Raw genomic sequence first — 6,121 nt, forward strand, 5'->3', positions numbered from 1 at the left:
GGCGTATGAACCCATTAAATTAACTCTATCCTCGGCACATCCTAACTTAGAGCTCTTGACCAATATTTGGAAACCAATCTCAAGCTCCTCTCGAGCTGGCCGTTCCTGGCGGACTTGTGATCTGTTCACTGGTTCACACCAGCCATTATTTAGGAAGCTCCTCCTACTATCTCTAAGCTTGGGGCCACAAGGAGAGCGAGGCCAACTGAGCTCACAACCTGGAGTCAGGAGGGACACAAAGCGACAGCCACCGCCTGTGCAGGCTGCCTTGGTCCCAAATGAATCCTCTTGCCAGCTCTGACTTTTGACATCCCACCATTTCTTTTCCTCTTCAGGCCATGTAGGCAGTTTGCTTTCTGAAGCTTTAAAAGGAAACAGTTCCATTCCTCTTTCTAAAGAGAATAACTAAAGAGAGCGACTCCATCTGAAGCAGGTCTGGCTTTTCTGGTGAAAGCTGGTGCTGAGCGAGGAGACAGCAGCCTTGAGCAGCCGGTACCATCCCCCCACACACACTTCCTCTTAGTTGCCCTATTTCTTTCCAGGTAAAATATGCTCTGGCCCTTTCTTGCTCCTGCCTGAGAGACCATCTCAAGAAGTGAGCCCAAGGAGTTATTCTGCCTGTCAGGCCTGGTCCTGCTCCTGCTCCTGACCCTCCCTTGGGGGACCGAGTTCCTTCCCTGGGGTCATCTGACCAACTGACGTGGTGCTGCCCCCCAGCCCTAGAAAAGACAGGAGCCCACCAGTGCTGAGGGCTTGTGTGGCACATCTTGGTAAAACTCCAAAGTCCATGGTGAAATGCAGGTACCACCCTAAGGCCCTCTGGACTTCCCCAAGCCCTAGGCTCTCCAGCTTTGTCCAGTGGAGATGGCGTCTCCATGGTCTTTTTAAAGGCCACATGCCTGGCACTGCAGTGGCGAAGCTGCCTTGTATTTTCTTGCTTCTCTTGGTCACAGCAATCATATGCCTTTCAGAGTCACTGTAGGATTTTCTCCTTTAAAGTGAAACAGATTCCTGAGGGATGCCCACATGGACATGTTCTCCAAGGGCAGGACAACCTCCCCTCCTCACCAGGCTTCACCCCGAAGCTCATCTGAGGTCACTGTCCTTCACTCCTCTTGGTCTGTGATGTCTGTTGGCTGAAAGTTTCCCCTTCGTTTTGAAAACCAGGATGAAGCACATGTTCAACTCTCAGATGATTCTGTTTGAATTCCCAGCCGTGGTGCTTGCAAGGATTTTGAATTTGAGAGACAGGATAAATCTTTTCCAAACTTCTTCTGGCAAACCATACAAATCCTTCCTCGGCCATTTTTAAAAACTTTTTGTTTTTATTTTTTTTAAGAAATAAAATGGAAGATCTTCATCTGAGAGAAGATAGCTTTGAATCCCACAAGGTTGCATGCAGATCAGCTGGAAAAAATCTAAATCACTAATGTTTGTGCTCAGGTACCGGCTGCAAAAGTGGGCTTCACCAAGGGGGGCAAAACGAAACCAGGACACTTTCTACAGGCTGCAGCTGGAAGCAGGCTCCACCCTGGTAGGTGACAGACTCCTCATCTTCCCACCACGAGCTGCAGGCGTTTTGAAATTGGGTGGGTGGGTGGAGGTGATCAGGTTGAGTGAAGAATGCTACATTTTTGCCAGGAGGGGTGCTGAGGTTTGGGAAGTGGGAATCCTGAAACTCATTCAGGATTCTTTGCCATTTGGGTTTTTGCCTTTGGACAAGACACTTTATATTTCTGAGACTGGTTTCCCGTCTGTGCAGCAAAACCGAGAATACTTGCTCGTCATTTGCTCTGAAACCTCAGGTGAAACAGAGGTGGATTAGTCTTTAGTAATGAGTAGAGAAAAACAAAGATGGAAGTAGAGAAATTACAAAGGTCATGGGCTGTATTGACCAATCGGTTATGTATTCCCCTAGTAAAGAAAGAGACTGGAGGAGTCCAACCTGGTATGTGCAGGAAAAGGGCAGAGCACAGCGGGACTGGAGGATCCTCTGATATGTGACTAAGGGAACCAGAATCACTTTCAAATCAATGTCACAGTCCAGGACCCAAGTGAACAAATGTTGACAGAAACCCGTGGTTTCCTCATTGTTGTCGTACAGATCACCGCCCACTACAGGTCTTCCTCTTATGGGTGGAAACAGGCCCAGAACGCTGGTGGTATCTTGGTGGGGACAGGGGCCTGGTTGTGGGGACAAAGTGGGAGTCGTCATATGAGTGAACAGTACCCACTCTCAGGAGTCACTTGAAAATTAATTGCAGACATTATGATTTTTCTCCTCTAAACACTTTGGTACATATCCCCCAAGAATATTTTACTTAGAACCTGAGAACCATTATCAGAGCTAAGTTGATAGTGATTCCCTAGAGCAGCATCTAATATTCAGCTCATTTTCAAATTTCTCAACCATCCCCCAAATCAATACTCCTCTCTCTCTCTCTCTCTCTCTCTCTCTCTCTCTCTCTCTCTCTCTCTCTCTCTCATACATATACCACACACACATACACACTTTTAAACCTAAGATGCAGTCAAGATTCTAGATTACATTTTGTCTTTTTTTCTTCATATGCTAAATAACAAAATTAATCAGATATTCTCCACATTCTGTCAAAGGTTTGTTGCTGCCCCAGTTTCTCCAGAGATTGGCTCCTCTTCTTGGATTTCTGAGAAGAGAGGCCCAGAACGCAGGCTCTCTGACCCTTCACCTGGCCCCCCTCTCTTCAAGGCCTCCCCGGCTGGGGACGAGCAAACACTCTCAGAGGGATCTTCCATCAACACCAACAGGAACCTCCAGGGTGTCTGCACTAATTTATTCACTTAAGAGTCACTTGTTGAAGTCCAGCCTGATGTGAGCTCAAGGCAGCAACACAAACAAGCAAGCAAACATAACCACAGGAAGAGGCCTTCCTTCTTCCTTCTGGAAGCTTCCACTCAGGAAACAGACAATATACAAAATAAGGAAAAGCCTGGGCGGGGCGGGGCGGGGGGGCAGTGAGTTTTAGGGACAGACTCAATTTGAGTAGAGTGTGTGAGTAGGCAGGGCCCCACTGTGGTGAGGTTTGATCAGAGAGCAGATGAGGTAGGTTCAAGAGTAAAACATGAGGGTTGCGTGTGGCAAAGCAGTTGCCTAGCATGCCTGAGGCCCTGGGAGCCACCTCTTGTATCAGGATAAACTAAAGGTAAACCACAAGGATATGGGAGGAAAGAATCTTCCCTGGCGGATGGACCTACATGCAGACATATCCCAGAACAGTTAGGCCAGGAATGTGAGAGAGGGTCCGGGTTGTGGGGCCTTCCAGGTGTCACAGGGACTTGTACTCATGTGGCATTTCCACTTCAAAGACACTCTGACTGCACCTGCCCGCTCATCATCAGAGACCTCATCTGGAAAAAGCCAAGGCATTTCATAAGATGCCACATGAAGAAATGCTGAATTCATTCATTGCTGCACACTAGACAGCTGCTCCTGGGGTTTGGGCTAGAATTATCTCTGTTCCTAGCCTGCTCCCCGGGAGCTCATGAGTCTTCTAGGTATAATCCCAAGGTAATATAGATTTTTTTTTTTTTTTAACCAGGGGCACTTTACCACTGAGTCACGTGCCCAATCCTTTTTCATTTTTTATTTGAGATGTTTGTTTAGGGCCTCACTAAGATGCTGAGGCTGGTTTTGAACTTGTGATCTTTCTGCCTCAGTCTCCCAAGCCGCTGGGAAGTGTGCACCACCATGCCCAGCAGTAATGTAGATTTTTTAAGAGTTAAAGGAACAGAGTGACCCCCACATGCTTGACAGTCTGAAATGTACCCATCTTGGTGGTCTCTGCTATAATTTTCTGGAAAGCTGTGGCCAGCTATATGGAACAGTTCACAAGGCAACATATATTTTTTTCTTGGAGTCCTTGAAAAGGGGACTTGGTCAGAAATTTTGAGCCACTTGATCACTGTGATAATGTTCCCTCTGCCTCTCTCTTGGTCCAGTTGTTAGACTGAGAAGTTCAGGTGCCAATTCCAGGCCTGGGTTTCTCTTATGCTGTGGGGCTTGTGCATCCTTCCCTCCAAGTACCTCTCCCGGTCCTCGGCTGGATGGAGAGTTCACTAAGGAAACTGCCCATCTCTTGGTGTAGGTCACCTTCTTCCCCTTCTTCTCTTCTTGCCCTTGTCCCCATTTCCTTTACCCATTGTCTGGCACAGGGAGGCACCTATAAGCATTCGCCTCGGACCCCAGGTCCCTCTGCTTCCCTGCCCACTGACACCTTCCAACACAACTGTCCCTACTGTCTTATTTCTTCTTCACTGTCCCTTGCCCAACCCACTGAGCTACTGACTCAACCCAAGATTTGCCCTGAATTAAAACAGTATCCAGTAAAAGGATGTTTTAAACGTGAAGTTAATGTACCCGCTTTTTGTCCTCGTGGCAGCCACCTTCTGTTTCACGTCTGTTTTAGATGTGGGCAGGGATGGGGATCGGCATGTAGTTTTTTTTCTATTTTACAAACTCACAGATTCCTCCAGAATTCCTGGAGCCAAGCGCCAAACTGTTTGATCAGTGGCCTTAATATCTCACTGACTTCTTAGGCTGTGCCTTTCCTGCTTCCTCTACCCTTGTCCCAACTAGATTTCCCCCATTACCTCCTGAGCTCCAAATGTCGGGCAGCGGATTAGTGGGGTTAGGACACAATCCCAGCACAGGGGTGTTTACCCCGAGCATGGAGGCTGCTGACTGCTCACATCAGACGAGGGGCCAGGAGCCAGGGTCAGAGCGAGGAGACAGGACTTTAGAACTGCTTACTCACACTGTTTGTGGAAATAAGCACACGAATACCTCAGTGAACGGAGAGATGGGTTCCTGACAGAGCAGGGGGGTCAGAGAGAAACCCAGGGAGCACCCTGCAAAAGACCTGGTTCTGAGCTTTTCCAGGTCCTATGATGATCACTAGTATGGGACCAAGTGTTCTCAGTGAGCATGCTCAAGAGAAGAGCTTAATTCAGTCAGCCATGGAGAACCAGTGGACCCCAGCTGGTCCCTAGGGGTCAATATCAGCTAATTGTGAGCACAGGAGATTATAGGAAGCACAAGGGATTGTGGGAAGCAGAGGGGATCATGGGAGTCACAACAGATCACGTGAGGCACATGCATCAGCTCCTTGATGGTTTACTTGGTCTAGAGGAAAGGGAAGGAGGAGGCAGGCCCAAGGAGTGGGAGTAAAACCTACTGACGTAGGATGGAAATGGAGGCCAGATGGTAGTCATTTCTTCAGAGAAATGCACTGGGAGTAATGGTTAAGGTCAGGGGCACCTGGAGTTTGAATTCTGTTTCTAATGCTTCCTTGCTGTGGAGTTTGAGCCTAAATTTTCTAATCTGTAAAGTTTGGATAGTAGCACTTACCTTCCAAGACTATAGCAAGTATTAAATTATATATGTTAGGCATTACTTAATATAGCACCTGGACATGGTGGGAATACTATTCTTAGGCAGGTATCACAGAGGAAGCATTGAGAAGAGAGGCGCTCACTTGGTTGACAGAGGGACATGAAATGGTCTACCATCACAGAGACCACAGGCTGATTTCTTCAATTGCCCCAGTTCCCTCTGCAGCCAGGATGTGGGCAACTTAAATTGCAGCAAATTCCCTTCCTTCCTTTGCTTGGGGCCAATCCAGAGGGCAAATATGGGCATTGGCCTGACCCCCAAGGATTCCCCTCTGCCAGTCTCATAAGTGACCAGAGTAAGTTTCAGAGAGTAGATAAAATGCTAGTTAAGTGGTGGCACCATAGCTGCCCATTTGTACCCTTTGCTCCCACTATTCATTCCTCCTCCGGTCACTCAGAGCTGCTTTGAGCCTGAGAGGGGCAGCTGGAGAGTCCCAGGCATGTGGAGCCTTCACAGTCTCTCCCTAGCCTTTGGTTTGGCAGAATGGGAGTGGATCAGGAGCCTCACACCGTGTGTGATAATTGTGGTCTTTGGAGTTGGGCTGGACCCTCCTCCCTAGCTCTGTCCCCAGCTTTCCCTGTTCTTGCTTAAATAGCCCAGGAACAAATAAATTCACCATGTCTCAGTTAACAAAATACAATACCCCTACATCCACTTGTGAGTACGTCTTGCTTCTTGGGTTCTAGAAAG

This window comes from Ictidomys tridecemlineatus, chromosome 13 (assembly GCF_052094955.1).
Source record: "Ictidomys tridecemlineatus isolate mIctTri1 chromosome 13, mIctTri1.hap1, whole genome shotgun sequence".
NCBI lineage: Eukaryota > Metazoa > Chordata > Mammalia > Rodentia > Sciuridae > Ictidomys > Ictidomys tridecemlineatus.